Source organism: Meles meles, chromosome 16 (genome assembly GCF_922984935.1).
Source record: "Meles meles chromosome 16, mMelMel3.1 paternal haplotype, whole genome shotgun sequence".
NCBI classification, from domain to species: Eukaryota; Metazoa; Chordata; class Mammalia; order Carnivora; family Mustelidae; genus Meles; species Meles meles.
In genome coordinates, this window is record NC_060081.1 from 27,435,552 (window position 1) to 27,461,232 (window position 25,681).

Genomic DNA, 25,681 nt, shown 5'->3' on the forward strand with positions numbered 1-25,681 from the left:
TGAGGTTTGGAAGCTCCACCCTGAGCCCTTTGTGGCTGAGGGCTGCTTGGCCTGGTGGAAGGAATGGTCTTCGAATCTTGTGCAGGCCCAAGTCAGGGTGGCAGGGTCCTGGGGCCCCACAGGTCTGACTCTGAAACTGAAAGGGGGCAGAGGGAAGGCAGAAGAGTTGTCCAGATCATGGGGCCGCCTCCACACAGAGAGGAGGCTGCTGACGGCGCAGGAAGTGGAATTATTGCACACTGTGCGTTTCGACATTGGGACTCAACCCTCAAGAAGGAAAACCAAGTGTGGGGGTGTGCGGTGCCAGGGCTGAAGAGATGAAGAGAAGGGGTCAGAGGGACAAACGGTAGCCACCCTGTCTCTCGCTTGCCTGCCCATCCCTTCTCCTGGGCTGGCCCTGGCAGGACAGAGGTTGCCGGCCCCACCCCAACTGCAGGGCCCCGTGCCTGGGACAGGGTCTCTTGCTGTGTTTATTCAAGGTAAGGGGGCCCTGGTGATAGCTCCAGACACCCGAGGCCAGGAGGGTCTAGTCTGTGAGACATCAGCAAACCTGGCCCTGGGAATCTCTGAGTTACTTGTGCTGGGTGTGAAGATAAGTGCCTCTGGCAATATTGTACTTACTTGGGAGGGCTGGGAGTCCTTGCATAGCTGTGAAACTACCTTTGGGGATGCAAAGGAGAGAAGCAATAAACAGGAAGGGATTTTTAAAAATATGAGCAGGATAATCACAGCCTGAGGCTGTAGCTCTTCCCCTGCTTGTGAACCAGCTGGTGGTCCAGGGTGGCAGGGACTGTCCTTCACTGTTGGAGATTGCTGCAGTTCCTGCTGTGCCAGGCACCTGGCTGTTGGCTCCACTGGAACTTCCCGTTTAGTCGTTGTGTTAGTTTCCTAGGGCTGCTCCAGCAAATCCTCACACACTCGATGGCTAAAGCAACAGGAATGTGCGCCCTCGCAGTTCTGGAGTTCTGGAGGCTTGCGGTCTCAAATCAGTGGCCCAGGGTCCAAGTCCAGGGTTCAGGAGTACTGTGCTCTCCCCAGTAGTGTTAGGGGAGGGTCCATTCCTTGCCTTGTCCAGCTTCCGGTGACCGCTGGCATTCCTTGGCTCGTGCCCCCTCATCCCCCATTTTCGGTGCCAGCTGTGTAGTATCTCCTCTGTGACTTCTTTCTGCTTCTGTCACAAGGCCTTCTGTCTGAAATCCCTCTTAGCCTCCCTCTTGTGAGGGCTCTTATGATTGGAATGAGGGCCCACCCATGTAATTCAGGATCATGTCCCTGCCTTAGGATCTTCAGTTAATCACGTCTGCAAAGCCTGTGCCACATACATAACATTTGCAGGCTCTAGGGATGAGGATGTGGACATCCCAGTTACTGACCCCGCTCTGGGCTGTGGTGCGGTACCCCATAGCAGCCTTCAGTGGACATGCAGGGGATGTAGGAGGAAGCCAAGGCTTGGAGAGGCTGAGCCGCTCTTGGTGGCCGTGGTTCTTTCTCCGACTCTGCACTAGGACTTGGTTTGTGATGTTGCTGGAGATGCACTTGAGGAACAGATAAGTTGCTGTCATCTTCTTATATTGTTATGTTGGATGTTTGGAAAAACATAAGATCTTGGGATCAGGTGCCATGGCTGTAACTTGTTAGGGATGTGTTTCTTGAAAGAATGACTTTGTTTTAGTGTGGCCCGATGGCTTTGGGCAGCCTCATTCTCCTCATTTGTATGATGATGGGAGAACAACCTGGTGAAAATGAGATGGTGTCACTTGGGTGAGATGGCCCATCGTGGGTGGCCCAGCAGGGGCACATGTGCTGGGTCCTTACTCCCTCTGAGTTCCCAGTCCCACCGGGGATAAGCCACATGAAGAAGGCCAGGTGATGTCTAGGATGGACTGTGTTCATCCCTGAAAGAAGTAGTGCCTGCGGAGATGTGCAAGTAGTTGATGCACTGATAGGACAGACATCAGTCAAATACCTATTTGTGCTGGGCAGAAGGAAAAGAACAGCAAACAGAACATAACATTCCTGCCCTGCGGTCGGGGGCCAGGAAGCCAGAGAACAGACATTTGAAAAGTCATTCAACTATTGTGGACTGAGGAAAGTTGTCTTTGATGTGAATGTGAACAGATACGTGTATGATATATTTATTTATTTGTATTTATGTATTACAGATAACATGAAAATTGACAGTAGTCCGTGTTCCTCAGTCTGTTCCATATCATCAGCTCATTCTCCTCCTTGCACCCACCTCAGTGGCTGTTCAGAGTCCCCGATAACTTACTGGGCCCGGTTATCTCCTTCCCCAGAGAGTGGAGCCTGCTTCCTATCTGCTCTCCACGCTGAGCCCCCTGCTCAGGTGGGTGGGGCCTGCAGCTACTCCCAGGGTAGCCCTGGCTTCTGCCTAGCAACCTAGCCTCTGGGGCTCTGCCCTCGGCTGATCATCTGGCTCCCTGACCAGGCCAGCCCCGCCCACCTTGTTCAGTCTGTACTCTGTCCCCTGCAAGTCATGCCCCTGCCTCTCCCCACATGGTCAGGAAGGCACCCCCTTGTTGTGTTTCTGAGGCCACCCTCATTGAGCACTCACCATGCCCCAGAACAAGATGGCTCAACTTGGGGGGGGGGGCACATGCCCTGTCACAAGTCAGAAGCCAGCAGCCCTAGCGCAGCCTTGCTGAGTGTTCATTGCTGTGCTCCGGCTCCAATCCCTGTAACACCCTCAGGGATGCATGTCCATCCTCCCGCCTCACAGATGAGTGAACTGGGGTGCAGAATGGTTAAGTTCCCCAGCTGGTCAGTGGCACAGCAGGCGTCACAGGTCTTTCTGTCCACAGAGCCCCATACTCACCCTTACTTGCTTACGTCAGGAAGGCCTCACCCAGCGATAGACCCAGCCACCAAATGCACAGCAGTGAGGGGGGGCCAACAGGTGACAGTGTCTGTCTGCATGCTTTCTGATGGGGACCCACAGCTTTATTTCTGTCTCTCTTCTGCATGCTTGTCTCACAGTTGCGTATGTTGTGGTAGTCACTGAGCGAACACGCCAGACGTTTGTACTCTGACCCTCTTTGAGCAGAACAGGGGAGACAGGTGCTTCGTTTCCCCTTGGGCACCTTCCCCTCTGTCCGTTTATCGGTCACCACTCTGTTACCTCTATTTCTCCGTCTGCTTATCTCCTTTCTCTGTCTTTGTTACCAGTTAAGACGGAGAACCCGTTGGCGGTGTTAGAGACTGGCCCCCACCATGTGGTGGTGTCAGGTGCAATAGAGACACAGCGTCATTGGTGTCCTCCACCCTTGGAAGTGAGCAGAAAGTCTCCTCTCAGCTTCCGTGGATTAGCATCTGAGCATTGCCTTGAGTAACAGAAGATGCTTTTGCATGTACCCAACACACATCCACTCACATTTGATTTTCTTGTATATAGGCACATAGAAATACACACTTGTTTTCTTGTATTATAATAGCATTTTCCTTATTTTAAAATAGCAAAAGAACAAATGAGTTAATCAGACATTTGCCAGGATGCCTGGGTGTCTCAGTGGGTTAAGCATCTGCCTTCGGCTCAGGTCAAGATTCCAGGGTCCTGGGATCAGGTCCTGCATCGGGCTCCCTGCTCAGCGGGGAGTCTGCTTCTCCCTCTGCCCCTCCTTCTGCTTCATGCTCTTTCTGTCTCTCTTGCTCTCTCACTCTCTCTCAGATAAGTAAATATATAATCTTAAAAAAACTAACAAACAGGCATTTGCCTATTAGCTCAGAAACTTAAATACCATCTTAAAGGTAATTTTATATGAAAAGAAATACTTTCTAGGTTCCAAATAACTTATAAATGGGCTTTTGGAATGCAACCTGTTGATTGAACTGGCCAGAGGTTCAACCTTACCTTTGTGGAATTCCAGAACTGAGCTTTAAGATATTTATCGGTGATAGTGCTTTGTTTGCTTTCCAAAGCAATGAAACCATGAACCAGTGTAACATGTGATAGCTCTAAACAAGTGGGATATTAGTAAAATATTGGGTTTTATAGTAAGGCAAGACACCCCAAATTTGACATCTCAGTAAAGAGAACAGAAAAATGAAGGTGCTGTCAGGGAGATATAATAAAGGAAGGGAGGGGAATGAAACCCAAACCAGAGGTGTACCGTGTGGGGAAGGTTGGTGGATCGGTCCCATTTTGGGGCCTGAGACCTGTAGCATTTCTTTTTTGATGATCTTGATCCTGAACCCAGTGAGGCTTCAGTCTTCACTCCTTCAGAGGGAGAAATACAACTTTCTCTCTCTCTCTTTTTTTTTTTTTTAGATTTTTTTATTTTTATTTGAGAGAGAGACAGAGGGAGAGGAAAGGAAGAGAATCCCAAGGAGAGTAGTCCCCACTAAGCATGGAGCTGACACGGGGCTCGATTTCATGACCTTGAGATCACTATTTGAGGCAAAACCAAGAGTCAGACGCCTAACCAGCTGAGCCACTCTTGAATGCAAGGATTGAAGTCTATAACCCTTCGTGGGTTCACAAGGGAACCATAAATTCGGCTGAGACCAGTTGCAGGGCTCATGGCTGGACACTGAGGGAAGGAGGGGCCTCACGTCAGCAAGGACCCCTGGCACTAGGAACTTGCAGGCTTGGAGGATGCCTCTGGAGTTGGTGGCTGAGTGGTAGAGGGCCAGCCAGCCCTGCAGAAAACCTGTGAGCAGCCTGGGGCAAGGAGGTGCTGGGGCTTCGGCTTCAGGCGGGACCAAGACCATGCTGCCACTTTCTCCACAATGGCTGCACATCAAACTCAGCTAGGGGCTGTCAAGAGACATGGACGCCCGCCTTCCTTTCCCTGCCCCCCAGGAAAGTCACGTGGAGGTAGGGTTAGCACTGGCACTTGTCACCTTTGCATGAGGTGATCCTGAGGTGCAGTTGGATTGGGGCAGCTGGGCCCTGGGTCTCCGGAACTTGGGCTTCTGCACTGAGCCAGCCTGTTCTGAATCCCCATGGCTGTGGGGGCTGATCTTTTACTGCTGAGCCTCAGGCCCTAAGGTGAGACGAGGCCGCGTGCACTCGTGTAGTGTACTCTGCCTGGCGCCGGGGACGGTTTCATGGCCATAGTGGCTGGTGATGACTGACAGAGCAGGCCTTGGGCCCCCTCCTTCCCACAGGGGTGTGACCCATAGTGGTGTGAAACCACACCCTGGTTGTAGGTGTGTGTCTCCGTGCAGTGGCCTGTGTCCGGAGAGGATACAGCCACATTGACCGGTGTCTGACTTTACAACCACAGAGTGTGGGTGGGACCAGTCGGCACCCAGGGCATGTCTCCCCACTGTCCTAGCCCAGGGGTTGGCCAGCTTTTTCTGGAAAGGGCTTCGTGGGCCATATGGGCTCTGTGGCAGCACCACCCAGCTCTGTTCTGGTGGTGTGAATATCACCCCACACAGTAGGGAAACAGCTGGATGTAGCTGTGTTCCATTCCAACTCTCCAAAAACAAATGGTGGGCAGGACTTGGCAGAGCCATGTCCTAGATGGGCATTTCATACCTCCTCCAGCCTCTGCTACCTCTGGTCTCCACCTCACATCACCTCCCACCCTGCAGCTGGCCTTGTTTCCAGCAGCCAGGATTGCACTTGTGCCTACCACCCTCAACACAGGTGCCGCTTGCGTGCTTGGAGGCCAGCGTCTTGTACCCTGTGCCCTCTCCCCTGACAGTGGCCGGCCTCCAGGCTTCATCCTTTGGTGGCCTCTCACTCCCTCCCACATCCTTGGAACGTTCTCCCCACAGCTCCCGGAGGCCCTCACTTCGGAGTGCTGGGCCAGTTTCTCCTCCACTCCCTGATACTTCCAGGGCCCAGTCTTGGGACCTCTGCTGGCTTGTCTGGTGGTGTCATCCACTCCGGTGGCTCACTTACCTCCCATAGGCGGAGAGTTTCTCGGTGCATCGCTCCAGTCTAGACGTCTCTACTGCTTTCCTGGCAGTAAGCATCACACACGCGACGAATCCCATCCACACTCCTTCTTGTACTCACCGCTCTTCCTCACCTCTGTGAATGACCACACCCTCCTGCCACTGAGGTGTTCACTGAAGCCTCGGAAGTGTCCTTGATAGCTCTTCACTTTCCGTATCATCTGTCAGGAAGTCCTGCTGGCTCCATCTTCCAAATGCACACACCTCTCCTTTCCCTGTGCCCTCACTTGGTCCTCAGTACTGCACCATCTGCAGGACATCTGCCTGCCCTGCTGCTCCCCTCGCCCCTGCTCCAGCACTTTCTGGCAGAGCAGCCAGAGGACTTTGCAGAGCAAAATCACATGAGCTCGAGCCTCTGCTCACAACCCTCCAGAGGCTGCTCACGGATGTGAAGCAGTGGCCATGAGGCTCCACAGGGCATTCCTCCTCCCGCCGCCCCCAGACCCACCGCCAACCTCATCACCTCCAACTGCCCTACTCTGTCTTCAGGCAGGTTTCCCTGGCTTGCCTTCTGCCTGGCCTCTCTTCCCCCAGATACCCACGTGGCATTCTTGTGCTTCCTTGGACTCTGCTCAAATGTCACCTCCTTAGTAAGGCCCATCCTGACAGCTCTGTTTAGAATTGTGATTTCCCCAGCCCCTGGTTTTCTAGCAGTCTCTGCCATGATGGCGTAGGGACTCTCGCCAGGTGTTTTAGAACCACAATGTTGACACAGGATGGGACCCACACGAGGCTGACGCCCAGGTAGCTGTTTCCAGAGCCCCTGCAACAGGGTGTGGCCATGTTTGCAGTAGGCATCCTGTTAGTGGCCAGGGACATTGTGCGGCCAGGTGCCTGCCGTGGCGATGGGGGGTGAGGGGGACAGCTACAGGGAAGCCCTGCTTGCTTTCTGATAACAAAGGCTACTTTATTTTTCATTAAGAGCTTAGGAATTACAGCCACAAAGCCTTCTTAATGACATTGATTTTTCAGATTGTGTTCTTAAACGTATAAAGGAGTCACACGTGGGCTAAGTCTGTGAGGAATTAACCCATCTGGCAGGATGTATTAGACCCACTGCCACACTTAGGATTTGTGGCTGCCATGAAGACTTTCCTCAGTCTTTACTTTTCCCCTTTTTCCTCTCCTTTTCACTTTTTGAGATTTTGGAATTCTACTTTTTGCTTTTTCACATCCCTGGGTTTTCAGGAACCCAGCTCTGGACTTGGGGGTGTGGGGCTGGGGAGAGCTGGCCCATGGGGGCTGACCAGGTGCATCCCACTCTGGATGTCTCCTGAACTCATGACCCCCCATCTGGATGCCTCCAGACTGGATCCCTGCCTGCCTATAAGCGTCCACTGCACCAAGGGGAGGGGGACACCCAGTTGCCAGTTCTGAGCTCTAAGGGAACCGAGGGCCTCCTGGTGGGTCTGTGTTCCCGAGTGCTCAGCCCTTCCCTTCCCTTCCCCTCCACTGGGAGGCATGGCCCGAATTAGAGCCCAGATCCTTGGCCTGCAGCACCTTGGGCCCGTGCAGGGAGGGGTGGTGGGGGTATTTCTTCCTTCTTGGCTGGGAACTTAAGGAGCAGCAGGGAAAGAAGTGTGACTGCAGGACTGCGGGAGAAGTGGTGGTGATTTGGTGGTCCCTTCTTTGGATGTCGCCTCTGGTCAGGTGCAGTGCAGGGCCAGGCTAGAGGAGCAGCTGAAAGACATTTCCAGGGAAACCTTCACTGGCCTTCAAAGAGTTTTCAGCATGTGTTTCATTGTTGCTGTAACCCACTCAGTCTGTAGCCTCAGAAGCCAGAATGATTTGGGCAGACTTTTGACTTGAGGTCCCGTGAAAACAGATTTCACCATGGGTGTTAGATGTGTGCCTACACGTGTTTCTGGCTCCGCTGCCAGTGGCCCTGTGAGTGAGGTCCTGACCTAAGCCCCAGGAGAGACCGCGTCATTATTTTACAGCCTTCTGAGTGGGAGGAAAGGATGAATGGGGTTAAAACAATTGTTAGGGTTAAAACAGTATTTGACTTTTGAATAGCTTTTTTTTTTTCCTTTAAACTTGGCGGTCTCACTCAGCTATCAGGGGAAAATGTAAAATTAAAATATGTAATAGGTGGGAGTATTTTTTTTTTTAACTTAAGATTTGTGTTGATATCTTGTTACCTTTGGAATATTCCTGTTAGGTCGTCTCAGAGGTTTAAACTCTGGTGGATGAAGGTGTGGATGATGGTGAGATGCTTTGGGACATCATGCTTCTAAATCTGCTGCTTCTCAGAGGCTAAAACTCCAGATTGAGCTTTCAGGAACCAGGGACAAGCTCGGTGTTTGCTAAGTGGACTGCGGGTTTGAGGTGCGTAGGCTGTTTCTGTCCACTCCCTCCTCCCCAGACATCAGCAGACCTGCACGGTATTGGCAGTAGTGAGGAGGAGCCACAGGTGGGGTCCTTGGTTAGGGGAGGAGGATGTGATGTACACAGCTGTATCTGAACCCAGCCCCCTCTGACAGTTCCGTCAAAACCTGTCCAGAGCAGGAAGGTCAGTGGTGTGAACCTACATAGATGGCGGCACCCAGAATGGTGATGCCTCCAGCAGGTGCTCACTGCCATCCTCCCGTGGAGGGTCCTGCCTCCAGCACCTCTGGGTATGGGGGGAGGATGGGATTAGAATAAAACTCCTTGGGGGAGCTCAAAGCCTAGTGGAATAGTTGATCCAAAATGGGAGAGACAAGCACTGTGGCAAGTGCCCAAGGTACCGGTTGGTTCTTGTAAAGGGACCTGGTGCCCATGCCTGTCCCTTTCTCCAGCTGCTTCTGCTGAGGCATTTTCTCCCTTGTTTAGCCATTTGCACATGTCACCTTGCCCTGTGGATGGCGAGTTCATGAGGGAGAGGCTATAGTGGAGTCATGAATGTCCCCCTGCAGCCCTGTCCCAAGCTTCACTGAGTTTGAGGTCCTCCATTCTTCAGCATAAGGCATCTGCAGAAACAGTTAAGTTACTAGGGGTCTGAGGAACCTCTGTTGCAAGAGAGGGATCTGAGGGCCAGGAAGGGCAAGTGACTTGCCCACGCCTTGGGCTTGGCCACGCCTGAAGCTGGATCTTGAGCCCAGACTCCTGGCCTTCCTTATGGAGAGGAGGGAGAGAGGGCATCATAGGTGTTATGTGGAGAGGGTGACAGCCTAGTTGTCAGCTTCTGCATCCACCTGTCCCCTGTGCTCTGCCATGCTGGCCTGCTTTAGGAACCCTGTGGTATGGTCCGCATCCATACCCATGCCAGGCCGTGGCCACAAGACTGAGCCTTAGCGAATCAATGGGTGCCTGGAACACCTGGCAGCCGGGAGTGTCCTCACTGCTGGCCCACTGACTGCCCTACCTCCCCGTGGCCATCCGCTCACTCTTCCCTCCTTGGTCCAGCTCAGGTCCAGGAGATGCACTGGCTCCCATTTGCACAGTGCATAGGGTGCTTCATGTCTGTCCTTCTGTCTGCCTTGCCTTTTCTGGAAATGGTGGCGGGGGGGTTGCGTAGTTTACTTGCTTCTCAGAAGCTGGAAGTGACACTTCTATTAAATGACTGCCCAGGTTCACATGGCATTAAAAAGCTGATCTGGGTCCTAAACTGTCTTGACTTCCCACTTCACCAGAGAGTTGAATGAAACGTTTCAGAGTTAAGACATAGGTTATTGGGAAAGATACAGTTTATTCACCAGGGGACAGTTTCAGAACTTGTTTGAGGCTATTACAGGTCTCACATAGTTACACACTATGAGGGTGCTACTTACCTGTGGCCTCACTCAAAAATGACAAACAGGTATAGAGGGAAAAATCCTGGCTTCTGTCTTGTCTGGCAGTTCCGCTGTCCAGACATCCAGCGGGCCCAGCATGTTTGCGCATCCTCCTGGAGGTGGTGTGTCTGTCACTTACAGACACGTATGTTTCTGAGTCCTCTGTCCTCTAAAGCATGCGCTAGTTTCACGAGGCTGGTCTGGAAAGCCATACACATGGGTCATGATATCACTTGTGGTTTTAGTTTCCCAATATTTCTCTTTTTGTATTGATAATACTCAGAATTACCTTGTTAACCTCAAGAGCACCTGTTACCGAGTGGACTTGAGTGTCCATGGCACAGCAGGTAAGGGCAGTTTCCCATCCTTCTGGATGCTTGGTGGGTCCGTGGCGGGTTTTTTTGTTTTTTGTTTTTGTTGTTGTTGTTTTAAGCAGAACTCCTACACACAAGGAGGTCCTCTAAGGTAGGTGGAGTTGGAGGTGTGTAGCATACTTTGCAACATGGAGATGCCTTAGAGATCTCCGTGCTCTGTGCTGAGGAGACTGGGGGGAGATGAGCCCCGACTGGTGCTTCCTTCACTCCACAGACATCATTGAGGACTGGAGCAGGTAACTGGCCCGCCCACTGTGTCGTGGATGGTGAGTGACTGGTGAAAGTCAAACAAAACTCCTGGCCTCTTTGTGTGCTGTGAGGTGCTAGGAGGCTGCAGACCCATTTCAGCCAGGCAGCTCACCACGTCCCTGGCAGTTCCTAGCCTCTCTTTGCACATTGTCATTGGCGTCAGCTTTCGTGAGGAGCAGGAAAATTGGGTTCATTATTTTAGAGTCCTGGTTTTTAAGAAAACACCTATTTCATTGATAAAAAGCATTTCCAAATAATTTTTCTTATGTACCAAACCCGTCTAGGGCACTGGAGATACACAATTTATGTTTCTCAGTCATGTCATCATTAATAAAAACTCATTTGGGGACTGCTTCTGTGGGTCAGCTCTGTGCTGAGCGCTGAAGAGTTAAAGCTGGAGATGACTCAGTCCCTTCCCTTGGGGAACCCGTGGGAGATGGGGATTTCGAGAGTTTCAAGGTGTTTTTCTTTATGGCGACAGTGAGGGCTGTGTTGTGAAGAGCAGAGGGTACTTACTTCTGCCTGGGTCTGGGAGAGGCTGCACAGAGGGACTGCTATTTATTTTTTTTTTAAAGATTTTATTTATTAATTTTGACAGAGAGAGATCACAAGTAGGCAGAGAGGCAGGCAGAGAGAGTGAGAGGGAAGCAGGCTCCCTTCAGTGCAGAGAGCCCGACGTGGGACTCGATCCCAGGACCCTGAGATCATGACCTGAGCCGAAGGCAGTGGCTTAAACCACTGAGCCACCCAGGCGCCCAGAGGGACTGCTATTTAAACTGGGCATGAAGTGTGAGTAGGAATTGGCAAGCCTAAGCCCACGAGAACAAGAACAGGAAGGGTATTCTAGATGGAGGGGACCCCAGACAAAGGCACGGAGATGGGTATTTGAAAAGCTAGGGAGAAATGCCTGTGGTGGGGCATTTAGTAAGCTTGGGAGAGGTGGATGGGTCCATGCCGGTGAAGGGCTTTGGACCACATCCCCTGTGTGCTGAGAGAGCCGTGGAAGGGATTTAATTTAAGTCAGCAACTTAGCCGGTCAGATTTTCTCCCAGAGAGCCTTCTAAAACCCTATGGGCCCTACTTCAAGTACCAAAATTGTCTCTTTCCCCCAGCTATTGAAACTCAACTCTTGATCATCCAGGAAGACAGTTGAGGTCGGAGAGGGAGGCTAGGCCTTGGATATAGCAAAATTAGAGGTACCACAAAAGGAGTCAAAATGTAGTACAAAATGAGTTTAATCTTGTGAAAGTTACATGTAAAATTTCGAAGTACATTGAACTTTTACAGATACATTCTTTTTATACTTTAAAGCACCAGTATTTCATTGCGTGACCAAAAATGGTTATGGCTGTGGTAGACAGGGCTGTGTGGGACAGGGGTGAGCTCAGCAGCCCACTCCTGGCCCCCTGTTTTCTTTACTGGGGTGAGGTGCTTGGAGAGGGGGAGCAGTACTCTTCACGATGGGGAAGGACCTGCTATGTTGGGGGCCCTGTCTGTCCCCCTTTATTGCCAGGAATGCCAGATAACTGTGCAGTGCAATTACAATGGTTTCAGTTTTTTCCCCGCAAACACACTACCTTCTCATGGTTTACCAAGGCGAATCCACAAATGTTTCATCCACCCACAGGTAGGCAAGATTTGATGGCAGAATCTTAAAATCAATTCCAAATGGCTTTGTCGTAACGAGCCTTCCTTGCCGTGAGATCTTACCTACATGTTCTCCTTAATAAAATGAGTCAGACTTGTCACCTGAAAAAAAAAATGTTTTTAAATCTCAAAACTTTTTAAAGAATTTAATTAGAATGGGCACATAGGATAATGAAGATTCATACTGTAAGAAACTTGATTTATTTTTTTAAATCAAGAGTGCAGAAAACTTAGAAAAACTTGAGTCTTGAAGTTCCTTGAAATTGAATTTTGCTTGTCCAGAGCTAGGTAGCCCCAGGTTTCTGGTCAGGCATGGCTACGCCACGCGCACTAGTGCTGACTGCGCAGGGCTCTAAGGTTCTGTGGACACTCACACTTGACTGTCTTCTCGATTCAAACACAGCTCCACAAACATAGCTCCACGGTGAGTGGAGGTTGCCCTGCTTTTCTGCCCTCGGGAGGGCAGGAGCTCCTCAGAGCAGGAATTCTCTCCAGCTGGGTCACACCTTTAATCATGGGGACGAGCAGCACACCCCACCCCTGCCCCGAGTTTCCAGCCCTCACCCATGCCCTGGGTTTCCAGCCCCCAGCCCTGGAGTCAGAGAGGCCTTCACCACAGCACTGTGGCCCGGCCCTGGGTGTGTGTAGGGAGGAAGTGTCTGGAGGCTGAATTCTGCTGAGGTTGAAGTCCTGGGGTGGGGTTCCAGGACGCCTGTCAGCTCCAGAGGGGAGTGGGGCCCTCCTCCCTCTGAGTTCCTGGTCGCCAGGGTAGAAACTCTCATAGGGCCCTCTGAACTTTTCTTCTCTAGCCAGGTTTTTAATGGGCGCTTTTAATAGATTTATTGACCTTCATCAAGGCCTTATTTCCTGTTGTAAGTTTTCTGTGTTCTCTGGGTACTTCCGGCCCCTTCCCTGCTGTCCTTGAGCAAGTGGCTTGGCACAAGTCCTTCCAGAATCCTTATTTCTGAATGGATCGAAGAGTTCCGGGGGCTTGGGAGTGTCTCATGGCCTTGGTAGCAGCGATAGTAATAATGAGCAGCAAACCATTTAGGAGCTTTTCTGTGGGCCGTGTATGGTTCACGGGGATGGAATTACTATCTTGTCCGTGCAATGACTGGGCGAGGGAGTTGCCGCTCAGGCTGGTTTCAGAGAGGGAACTGAGTAGGAGGCCCGGCTTGTCAGCGCAGGTCATGTGTAGCCTGGTGATTGGCAGAGCCGGGAGGGAGCACAGAGGGTCTGGCTCCAGACTGTGCTCCTGACTGTAGGGCCAGCTGCCCTCCAGGGAGAGGGGCATGCTGTGCCTCTCCACTGGCCATTCTGACTCCCTGAGGCGCCCACATCAGCACACTCTTGGCCTTGTCTTATGAGCAGGTGTGCTGGCACCGTCTGGTCATCCTGCCTGGTCTCAGCAACTGAGTGCTCCAGGCCCTGTTTTCCAGTTCTAGGGCATCTTGGCTTACGGCCTTTCTTTGGCTGAGGTGCGCAACCCTGTGTTCACAGACGACAGCCTAACAAGAAAGGATTAACCAAAGCCCCGATTCCTGCAAATTTTGAGCTGTTTCGGCTGGGCATCCCCCAGGACACAGTACTGGTCTCCCTCTGTGAGAGAATAAGACTGTGGTAGTCACAGTCCCTCCAGGAGTGACTGACCCTCTTCAGCCCAAAGTTCAGCTGATGAGAAGGGACTTTCTGCCTCCACCACACCCTGCTCCCACCTCTCCCTGCCTGTGTCCATTCACTAAGGAGGGCTCTTCTGCCCCGGAGACCACCGTGGGTGAGGGAGGGCAGGCTGCAGACTCCTCTGACACCCACGGCCTCAACCCCTATATGGGAGGAGAGATCAGAGGTAGAGGATGGAAGTTGAGTCAGGAGGACTGGAGCAGCTGGTTTAGCTCTGGGGGTCCCAGTATCTTGGGCCTTAAAAGGCTGGAGTGGGAGGTGGTTGGACAGTGTCCGCAGCCTCTGACCTTAGGTTATTGTGCAGTCCTGATCTTCCAGACTCTGGGGCTGCTTCGTAGCCCATTTAGAAACCGCCTTTGATCTCCTTAAAATAGGACGGGTTATTTTGGACATTGCTGTCTATGAGAGAGATGTGTGTTTAGAGCTAAAATAGGGTGTACTTTTAAATTTGTGGGCATTTCCTCTTCCGGTTTCACGCACACTGTGTTTAAGTCCTAGTGTCCTCCCGCCCACCTAGGAGGACAGCCTCTGGCCAGCTGAACAGACAGACTAGGCTCGGTGAACACCTCCCTCCTCGTGGCATGAGCTGCTCATTTGGGACCCAGGACACCTCCATGTCCGGAGGAGCTTTACAGCCTTCCGTCTCTTGTCTGCTGGTCCAAGGACCAGGTCACTGGCCCAAGAGCCTGAAGGATTCCAGAGCAGAGGCGACTGACAGCTTTCCTTACAGGCCAGCTGCTGGCAGCTTGCCATCCGGTTGTGCTGCGGTTGTGGTCAGAGTGGGGATGGGGCAGCCTGCGGCCCAGACTCTGAGTTAACTGTGGGCAGGTGTTGAAGTACATACATACACACACGCGCACATGCACGCACACCCCTTGCACCAAACGGTAGAGATCTCTCTTTGGGCCCTTTTGTTGGTCACCGATGTGGCCTTGAAGAGGGTGCCCCCATAGAGGGGAGGTTGGGAGGTGAGGTGGGAGATCTGAGGAAGGTGCAGCCCTCTGTCCCATTCCGTCCTGGCTTACTCTGCATTCCACTCTTCGCCGCCGACTGCGGACATAGCCTACACCCTTGTCTTTCTCTTGTGGGGCCTTTCCGGTTTATTGAAAAGGGGGATGTCTGATTTTTTGTAGAGACGAGGACTTAGTTGGAAATAGTTGTGTCAAGCTTCAGGCCTCTTTCTAGGACAGGAAACTAGACACAGCTTCTCCAACCTCAGTGCCATAGAATCAGTCACCTGGAGGACTTGTTCCAGGGCCAGTGCTGGGCACCACCTGTGGGGAGTCAGGCCTGTCGTGCAAGCTCCCAAGTGATGCTCACAGGGCTAGTCCACAGACCACACTTTGGGTTGTCCTGGAGACATCTCCTGGGCACTGGTCACTCCCAACTAGAGATACTGCCTTATTTTTATACCTTTCAAAACCTGGGCTACTTCTCTCAGTGCTGATTGATAACACCGCTAATTCTAGGAGTGTGTGGCGGGGCTCTTGGCCCTGCTCTACTTGGCAGTGGTTCTGATGGGGGACCCAGAATCTGGCAGGAGCTCCTCCTGCTTGTGCCCGTGAGATGTCCCCAGGCTACCCTATCACGATGAATTTAGCATGGTGACTTAAAAGCCAGGAGCCCAGATGCTTCACAGTAATAATGACATGCCAGTTCTCATTTACAGAGGCCTCGGAGATGGGTGAATAGTTTGGCTGCTGGCATCTCTTCATGGGAATAACTGGTGTGAAACAGCTTGTCCTAGCCGTGGGGACCAGAGTTGTGACCCTGCTATTTATAAATTGGAAAGGTGTGTTGAGTTAGGATCTTCTCAAGTGTGGCAGGAGGCACAGACCCCACTTGTAGCCTATAATCCCTGTTGTCTGTGACAAAGGCAGGTGGTGGAGATGAGGTCCCATTGCGTCCCATTTGTCTGGTATAAAACATCTGTCATGTGCCAGCTTCTCTGAAAAAAAAAAATAACAGTCCCAAATGGAGTTCGGGGTACAGAGGATACCAGTAAACTTGTTTCCCCTCTCCTCTTTCCAAGGGATGGTCAGAAGACCGAGCCCTGCCCCGTGTCCTTGGTTCCCGGTTGGCCACATGGGGTGAGCTGTCAGCATGCCATCTTCAGGGTTCTTTAGAGCCCTTTGCGCCTGGCCCTGAGCTGGGCTTCTTCCACAGGGTCTTCCTCAGGCTGTACCAGGTTCTACAACTGTCTCCCGGCCTGCGGTATGTGACTTGCTGGAAGGCCCTTCCCAGAGATGCTTTTATCCTCTCATGGGCCTGGAAATTGCCTCCACATAGCCGCTGGGCAGGGAGCTGCTTCTAGAGGTCTGGGCCTGAGGTCAGTCTCTTCCACTGGACACTCCAGGGCTTTCTCATCCACTTTCCCTCTGGGCTTTCCCTCTCAGTCTCTGGGAAGCAGAAAGCCTTTTTTCCTGATTTGTGAGGTACCAGGTAGGGCCCCGAGGGTCCTGCTCTCCCACTGTCTTGGATGGCTGGAGGACTCACCCCTGAGAGGTCACCTCACAGGCTCGGCATTGTGGCAGGCATATTTCAAGGATTTTGATCCACCAGCTACCTGTGGAAGTAGTTACTACTCACCTGCAATTGCAGAGGAGGGAAGGGAGGCTCAGAGACAGGTTGGATGACTTGCCCAGCTTTTATCCAGTGTCCTCTCATGGTTTCTGTTGGTTCAGTGTGGTTTTTGCTGTAGAAGGATTGTTGTTGTCCCTTTACCTCTTAGGGACATTATTGCTGACTGTGCTCCCTTGCACTATGGCTCTGGAGAGCAGGACCCCGGTCAGGGCTCCCTCTCCTTTGGCTCTCTGCCCTCGGGTGCTGTCTCAGACCTTGGTAGCCTCTCATTATGCTGGAGAGCAAAGGACCAAGGTGGCCCGCCAGCCACCGTGCATTTATAGCCTTGGTCCCTTGCTTCTGGCTTCTTCTAGCCCCTGAGAAGCCAGTGCAGCCTCAGGCCCTCCAGGGCATTGAATCCTCAGCCAGCCCGCCTTGTTGCCAGGCATGGGCCCTGGTGCCCGTGTATCTGTCTCTCTGGCCGAACTCCCCTGTGCTGGCATCTGGAGGGTGAGCACCGGGGCCACCACATGCTGGGGCCTTCCCGCTGGAACACTGCGGGGTGCTATGATGTGTCCCCCATCCCCACATGCTGGTCAGCCCACAGCTGTGTGGGGGCCCCCTCACGTACCTTTTACACGCCAGCTGTGCTGCTAGTTCCCTTTCAACTCCAAAGTCTCTGGAGGTGGGGATCCTCACGAAACAGAATTTAACTGGAGCACCTGTGAAATTTTCCTGCTTCCGGTGCTTCTATCCTGAGGTCATGGATGTCACTCGGTGTCACTCTACATCCACCTTCACCGCACAGAGGGTTTTGTGCATAGGAGGGGTTCAAGGAACATGGGTGGATATGGTGTGACCCTCTGAGTGGGGTCAGGACATCTTCCCTAGAAAATGCCCTGGAAGGAAAGAAACTATGAGTCTTTTCCAAAAGCCTGGAGGCATCTCATGTGCCTGTGGCAGCTTGGTCACTCTGCAAGGCTCAAATGTACTGCTCTTGGCAACGGAAATCCTCACTGGTTTGCAGTCTCTCATTCTGGTTGCCATTGGCTCCTGGCTGATCCTGTGGCTGGGCGAGGGTGCTGGTTTCAGTGACACCGTTCCCCATGGAATTTAATGCCACACTTCTCCATATAAAATGATCTTACTACGCTGAGCCTCAGTGGCAGATTAATGAGGAGGCTTTATTGTATCTGCAAGTGCTCCAGTGTAAGCAAGCAGGCTTGTGTTTGGAGAGCATTCTAGGCCTTTGGCCGTCCCTCCTGATAAACTACGCCTTGCAGAATCCCAGGAAGTTGGGGGGATCAGGCCACCGCCTGTAATGGGATGCTTGCTGGACTTGAGTATCTGGTGCACCCCATCCCCACCTCCAGGCCCGGCTTTCTGTTTTTATTTCTGTTTTGTTTTGTTTTTTTAGGTGGGCTCCATGCCCAGCACAGAGCCCAGTGCCGGCCCGAGAAACAGCAACCGCTGAGATCATACCTGAATTGAGATCAGGAGTTGGTTATTTCCCCGACTGAGCCACTCAGGAACCCTCAGGCTTTCTGTTCTTTAGGGAAAGGTGGCAGCAACAGCACTTTTGCCTTTCTTTTCCCCTTTACTGTGAGTCTACCACGTTGGAGGTAGGCCGTATGATCTCTTCTGCTGGCTTATTAGCTCAACAGTGTGTGCTTTTAAAGCCAGAAAAGTTTGAGTAAGCAGAGACAGCAGTAAAGAAGGAGGCACAGCAGGTGATGTGAGGACCCTGTGTTCTGGTCCCTTTTCTCCCTGCTTTGTGCCTACATCTCCTACAGCATCACAATCTGGGGGCTAAGACCTTGGAGGTCTGGATAGAATCACCACCCAGCCAGGGGAATGGCAGGTTAAATGCCACTTAAGACCACCTTGGCCAGACATCGGTGCAAGTCACAGATGGGCCCTGATGAATATTAAGGATCAGTCCTGCCAGGTCCGGGCTGTAAGGGCCCCACAGGAGGGCAGGGTGGTGAGGGTTAAACATGGACGGTGGGCACTTCTAGGCAGGTGTAACTGACTCTCCTGGTAGGCAGAAAGGGGCAGGTTGTGGGCGGCTGTGAGGTGGCCCCTCTGCTTGTTCTTTCTGCCTGAATGGAGTTGTCTCCCAGTGGGCCTGTCACGGGGGATGGATGCCAGCATCCAGCAAGCCCACACTGACAGTGGGCAAGGGTGGTTGACATCCAGGGATCTGATCTAAAATCATAGGTGCGTAGCCCCTCATTTAAAAGAAATGCATGGCTTTCGATCTCATCTTTAAAATTTTAGTATACCTACCTTGCTTTTTTGAAAAGAAAAGTAAAAAGGTATGTGGAAACACAGTACAGGTAGGGATTTTGGATCTACTTCATTTTCATAAAAATTTTTGTTAGGTAATACTTTATATGAAAAACCATAGGAAGAATAATGCAAGGGATGTCTTCAGCTTGACCTTTTAATTCCCAGTTCAACTGAAACTACATGTGCCTGCCCCCTCTCCCTGAGGTTCCCACCATCCTCAATTTGCAGTGTATTATATTTACCCACTTCAGCCTTTGTGTTTTGTGACTCAGTCTTCACAGATTTTTGTTGCTGGGGGATGGGAAGTAGGCACTGCTTATTAATTCTCAGTTTCAGTCTTGGGACACCTGTGGTCAGAAACAGCTGTTTCTTGAATTTGGGCTTATGGACCCCTGGCTGCCCCAGGAGGTAAGGGAATGGTCAGGTTCAGGGTGGGGCTCCCTCCTCTTTCTCTTCCTGCCTGCCCTGCAGTGCTAGGAGCATGCTGGGGTGGGTGTGGGCCTGTCCTGATTCCCGTGTGGAGCATAGGCTGGGCTTATGTCCACCTTTGCTAGAGAGCTGGCTTCACTGGGGCAGGGTCTGTGAGCATCCCTGTGGCCTCTGCTTTTAACCCCTCATCACTAACCTTCTAAAGATAGAAGCCCAGACTGGCTCTCTGTTCCCCCTCTTCCCAGGCCTGTCCCAGCTTCCTGTCGGCTGCTCTGCTCCCATGGAGGGTGGGACAGAGATACACTCTGCAATGCGGCCATCCAGGGTTTGGTGAACAAATGGTCTGTTCTGTCAGATGAACTGTGTTTATATTCAGTAAAGTCTTCCTTTCCAGTCTCTGCTGGGAGCCTGTCTTTTTGCATAAAGAAGCTCTTGCTCCCCACCCCCCTCCCCAGTTCATAGGTGCCCCTTTGCCTCCTCCCATAAACTGGAAGATGGCTGGTTCTCCCTAGAGAAAATGGAGTGGGTGTTCTTTCTCTGCTCATCCTCCATGTCCTTCCAGAAGTGGACTTGACTCGTGACTATACTGTCCTCTCCACCTCCTGTTTCTGCCCTCAGTCACTCTAAGTTACCCTGGTCCCCAGAAAGGACTTGTCACCTGCTTCTGAATTCCTGTTCCCTCCTTAGAGCTCTCATGTCTGCAGGGATGTGTAGTGTCACCAAACCCTCGGCCTTCTGCTTTCTGCCCTGTGGTTCTTCCTGAAACTGCCCCCAGGGTGCCCATCCCTGGATCCTAGCCTTTTGAATCTCTGCCTTTCCTTCTGCTGTGTGGCCTGTTCTTGGCTCCCTCTTGTTCTCTGTCTGCCAGGCCCACTGGAGCTTTATGTCCATTGGCCCTGTGGTATGGGGATAGCCAAGGGCCAGTCCCTGCCTCAAGGGTTGAGAGTCTGAGATGTGACTCATTTCATGTGACTTGGGTCAAGGATGGGATGTGTGCAGAGCACTGTGTGATATTGGGGGAGGGGTGAGGTGTTGCTCTTCCAGCAGAGTCTGGAGGGAGGAGGAGAGAGGAATTAGCCCCAGGAGTGGGGTGGAAAGGGTACTGCAGGAAGGCCCCAAACACAGCATGGATGTGTGTGTGTGTGTGTGTGTGTGTGTGTGTGTATTTAAAATTTATTTCAGTGAGAGAGTGCACAGTGAGGAGGAGCAGTGGAAGAGAGAGAGAAACTCAAGCAGACTCCACACTGAGCCCATTGAGGGGCTCGATCTCATGAGCCGAGATCAGACCCGAGCTGAAACTAGGAGTCAGATGCTCAAGGCACCAAGTGCTCCGCAGTGTGGAGACACTAAACAACCTCATATGGATACAGTTAAGAAAATTTTCCATGCTTATTATAAAGAGTTTAGAAAACATGGTCCAGTATGTAAACAAAAAAAAAATCATAGTACAAACACTACCAGTGTTAACGTTTTAGTATATTTTCTTCTCATGTCTTCCACTGTGTGTGTGTGTGTGTGTGTGTGTGTGTGTGTGCGTACTTTTGTGTATTTATATTGGTAGATCTTAGAATTTTACTTTTTTCCCTTCTCAGTTGTTATAAACTTCGTGATTTCCATTTCTAATTCTGCATAGTATTTCACCATACAACTGAACTGTAATCTACTGTGTCCCTAAACAGGCATTTAGGCTGCTGTTAAACCTTGTGATTTATGGCATAAGATATTATGTTACTGGCAGAAGAAGTGCTGCAGTGAGCGTCTTTGTCTAGGATCCTGCCCGCTGGCAGGGATGTCAGTCTTCTGATCTGTGGCCGGCTCTGCCAGCAGACATACCCCCACCCCTCCAGTACATGCACCCAGTGGCCGAGCACGCTCCTTGCTCTGCTGTGCACTGCTTTGTGCAGGGATGGCCCGGCCCAAAGGGGTGTGACCACATTCCATGAACACCCTTAGCCTTTGCACCAGTGGAGACTGTCCTGACTACTGCCATAACCACACAGGCTCTTCGTAGCTTTGCCAGCCCTGCCCACCCTGTGGCTGCGTGAGAGCTGAAGAAATAGCCACATGGTATCTCCTTTGTAAGACATATTTCAGGTTAAGTTAAAAACTATGCATCCGGGGTGCCTGGGTGGCTCAGAGGGTTGAGCCTCTGCTTTGGGCTCAGGTCGTGGTCTCAGGGTCCTGGGATCGAGCCCCGCATTGGGCTCTCTGCTCAGCAGGGAGCCTGCTTCTCCCTCTCTCTCTGCCTGCCTCTTTGCCTGCTTGTGATCTCTTTCTCTGTGTCAAGTAAATAAATAAAATCTTTAAAAAGCAAAAACAAAAACAAAAAACCTTCCCATCCATGAAGGTGTTGATTCAGTCTTTAAAGTATGATTTTCATGCAGCCTGGCAAAGTGTGGAATATGTTTACAGTCTAACATAGGAATGAAAAAGCAGGATACAGTGTCTTTTTTGTACATACTGATCTCCTCTATAAAAATAAGAAGAGCTAGCTTCGGCAAAGGTGTGATTATGAGTGGGGCTTTCCTGCTTTATTTTCTAGACTTGCAGTGAGGGGACTCTGGTAATTCTTTTTTGAAGTTCCTGTGCTTTTAAGGTCCTTGGCTGACTGCAGGGTCAGATTCCATCAAAGCCCCCAGGGTGGGCCTGGCATAACCTGGCTGCCAGGGAGCTGGTGCATGTATGGTTGTGTACCCCCCCTCCCCCAGCCTGTAGGGCCTGCTGTCACTTCAGGGGCACCGCTGCTGCTCTTCTGGTGATGGGAACCCCGCTGTGGGTTCCTTTATATTGTTGATTTCAGAGTATAAGCATCTTATTAATTGGGAAGTAGGCTGATTTTCAAATGAGGCTTTTGAGAACTTTCTTCATTCATCATCCTTTGACTGGGTCAATTCAGAGTTTTGTTGTTCTTGTGGATTATTCTTTCCTTGAGGTTTAAGTCTGTAACTGAGAAAATAGAGATCTGTCAGGAACACCACCTTGTCTGATAGTACGAGAACAGGACATTTGCTAACTGCCTAAATTCTGTCTTCTTCATAAAATTTATTTAAGTTCATTGAAGGAGTTACTGCTCACCCAAATGAGGGGGGGGACGCCTCCTGATGAGAAAGTTGAATTAGAAACAGGACCGTGTACAAGTTTTGAATCACCACCTGCTGCGGGAGATTGGCTGCAGCCCTGTGCAGTGCACTGCAATGCCTTCTGGGGCCTCGCGGAGCCAGTTTCTGTTCCCTGATTCCTCCCTCCAACGGAAGGCTCAGTTTCCAGCGGTTTCTTGTCTTTTTCTGGGTACGTTTGTGGGGAACCGTAATGACGTTGACTGACTTACGTTGTTTCCTGGAATCTCACGAATAAATTAGGCCAGGTTTATGGAAATGCATATATATTACTGGTGCTCTTACAAGACGATCTAAGAATCCCATGCAGCCTGGTGACACTGTGTGGAGCAGCAGAGGTGCTGTGACCTGTCCTGGGGTGCTGAAAGGCTGGCAAGTCTGAAAAAAGTTCCTCCTCGTCCAGCACAGTGCTTCCCTGTCCTCTCATCTTCTCACTTTTTTCCTGCCCTGCACCTTTCCTTGCTCTTAATTGCCTTCAGAAAGGGGAACCCCTTCCACTTTTTCTTCAGCCTGTGGGCCCTTTTCCCCCAAGCAGTGGTGCATCTCAATGGCCTAGAAAGGTGGAAACCAGTAGTTTATTAGGGGAGCCAGAAGAAGGGAAACCTGGGTCAGGCCAGGCAGGAGTGCCCTAGGGTTGCCCAGAGGCCCTGCATTTTGGGGTGGGTGTATCAGGCCCAGACCACAGAGTTTGTGGATCATGGGCTGGATTCCTTCACGCGAGTTATGTCAGAGGAGTCTAGGAATAGAAGTCAGTTCTTAGAAGGCTGGGTTACATGAAGGGCAAGGCAGCTGCTTCTCAAATGTCTGATTGCTCTACTTTGGATGGCCTCAGCCTGGTGGGAGCTGTCATGTGAGCAGAATGCATGCCTTGACCTGGAACTGTGGCACCAGGGAGCTTAGCCAGCAGCGGGAGGTGGGTGTGGGGGAAGATTGGAAGATTGTTTTCTAAGGAGGCCAGAGCTAGTTAAGTGCTGTGGGGAGATAAAGACATAAAGACATATTCCTGTTTAAGAAATAAGGGGGGGGGGGTGTTGATTCAGAGCTAAGATTATTTTTTAAGTAAACTTTTGAGTTTTAGAATAGTTTCAGATTTACAGAAAGGTTGCAGAGATAGTACAGAGTTCCTCTAGGTCTGCCCCACCACCTCTTTTTTCCCCAACATGGGAAAAAATATAGTTTCCCATATTGTTTACATCTTACATGGTTGTGGTACATTGGTGACAACTAATGACCGATACTGATACATTATTAACTAAACTCCATGCTTGCTTTAGATTTCCTTAGCTTTTAACCGAGTGTCCTTTTCTTGTCCCCAGATCCTATCCGGAACACCACATTACACTTCCCTGTCTTGTTTCCTTAGGATCCTCTTTGTTGTGAGAATTTCTGACTTCCCTTGCTTTTGATGACCTGGGCAGTTTTGAGGAGTACTGTTCAGCTATTTAGAACCCTCATTTTGGGGTTGTCTGATGTGTTTCTCATGTTTTACTGGGAATATGGGTTTTGGAGAGGAAGAGCACAGAGATAAATTGCCCTTCTGCTCACATCACAGCAGGTGTACACTGTCACCATGCCATCACTGTGGACGCTGACCTTGAGCAGTCGCCTGAGGTCAGGTGTGTCAGGTTTCTTCCCTGTAAAGGTACCTCCCCCCACTCCCCTATAATTTCTCTGTGGAAGGGAGTTGCCCTGTGCAGTCCACAGGTAAAGAGTGAGAGACTTTACCTCTTCCAAGGGACAGGGGCATTTACATAAATTATTTGGAATTCTTCAGTATGTGAAATTTGTCTCTTCTCCATTTATTTATTTACCCAGTCATTCATTTATATTACTGGGGACTTATGGCTCTTTATTTATTATTTTATACTTTGGGTTTTAATTCAGTATTAGGTTATTTATTTTGTTGCTCACATTGTTCCAGCTTTGGCCACTGGAAGCTCTTTGTTGGCTCCTGGGACCCTGTGACATACTCCCATTATCGTGGGGCTTGTGTCTGGTTTGTTGTTTGTTGTTTGTGGCAGTGGTTCTAGCACTCCTTTCCTTTTCGGTACTGCAGGATGCCCCAGACTCCTCTTGTAACGTTTCCTGCCGCAGCCCTAGAATCAGCCATTTCTCCGAAGAACCCTCATCCCTTCTGTTGGAGAATAGTATTAGAAACTAAGATCTGAGCACCAAGTACCTCAAAGTGTTGTAATTTCAGTTCCTTTGTACTCGACCGAGCAACAACAGTAAAACATGTTAGTAACAATACTAGCAAGGGATAACTGAAATTCTTCCTCCCATTGAGCAGCTCTGCCTCCTTCTTGGGCTCTACAGATGCCATCTTACAGTTGTAAACTGGAGAACGCACCTTGTTCTGAGTTCCCTTTCTGAACTTGTCCCTACAGTGGTAATATCTCTGTGCACACATAGGCTGTCACTCTGACTCTGAAGTCACACACCCTCTTGCTGGCTTGTGCTGTGTCCTGAATGAATGATTCCTACTCCCTGAGTCTTGTAGTAGCTCTTGATCGAATGCATTGAAGTCTAACCTGAGAAAAGAACCCAGTGGAAGAGAAGTTTTAGACAGGATGAGCTGTGTAAACAGGAAGCAGGGCCAGAACTTCTTAGAGGGAGGGTTGCTTGAGGCTGGGGTTCAGGGAGAGGGCTAGGGAGTGGGGCTGGAGCAGCTCCTGCCCCTCTGGGTGTGGTGGGGAGTGCTGTAGGATCTTGATGTGAAAGCTACAAGGGCAGGGGCTGGACAGAAGCCTTGCACCCCAACCTAGACTCAGGCCCTCGCCTTTACATGAGTGCCTGCGTGTGCATGTGTGTGAGTGTGTACATGTAGTTTTTGGCTCACAGCCTCACTGGGAAGCCAGCTCTGAGCCTGCTGCCTGAGGCCTGTGTGGATGCCATTGATATCAGAGAAGAGAATGATGAGAGCAGAGAAACCTCAAAGGAAGAGGGGGCAGAACTGAGTGACCAGTTTGGTTGATGGTTGGAAAGCAGTGTCAGATCTATCTGAGCTCCTGAAGGAGCACAGTGGGGTCCCAGAGGGAGAGAATCCAGGAGAAGCCAATTCGAAGGAGAGTATGTCCTCACACTTCAGTAGGTGCCATGAGTCCACGGCTGGTGACGAGTTGACTTGAACGTGCTGCATTAGGCCTCAGTAGAGCTCTTAGGGCCAAGGGAGAGAGATTTCAGCATCATCTGTTGGATGGCTTAGTGGATAACACTGGCATGGTGCAGGAGAGTGGAGACACATGCTGAGAATCAGGCCTGGCCCCCGACCCGTCCCTGTCTTGAGGTTGTCCGTGGTGCTGGCAAGGGTCCTATCATGCTGAATGACTCTGATGGGCACTGGCTCACTGAAGCACCAAATGGGAGCTGTCGTGTACACTCTCTCTTGGCACCTTTGGTACCAAGTGGTTTAGTGTCTTTTATCTTGGTGATTCTGGACCAGTGCACTGCAGTCCTGAGGTGCCTGACTCCTTTCTCACTCTGAGGGAAATTTGGCCCTGAGATTTTCTTCTTGGCAGAGAAAGAAAGGAGAGCACCCCCCCACCCCCCCACCGCTTCCTGAGGCTGAGAGGATGCACAGGAGTGTGCTTCCCCTCCCTATGACTTTGGGCACGTTACTTGTTTCCAGAAAGGAGATGGGTTTAACTAT

The 25,681-nt window shown here is 51.0% G+C and overlaps 1 protein-coding gene across 16 annotated transcripts in view; it reads left to right on the top strand.

Annotated features, from left to right (window-relative positions):
• The window catches only part of INPP4A (inositol polyphosphate-4-phosphatase type I A), a 130,900-nt gene that overhangs the window by 18,776 nt on the left and 86,443 nt on the right, over positions 1-25,681 (top strand). The window contains exon 1 of one of the 16 annotated variants that reach the window (XM_045980620.1): positions 316-479. The exons of the other annotated variants lie outside the window; for them this stretch is intronic. The gene's annotated coding sequence lies outside the window, so the exon portion shown is untranslated. Of the gene's footprint in view, positions 1-315; positions 480-25,681 lie in introns of those variants that run through there. 16 annotated transcript variants of the gene reach the window in all.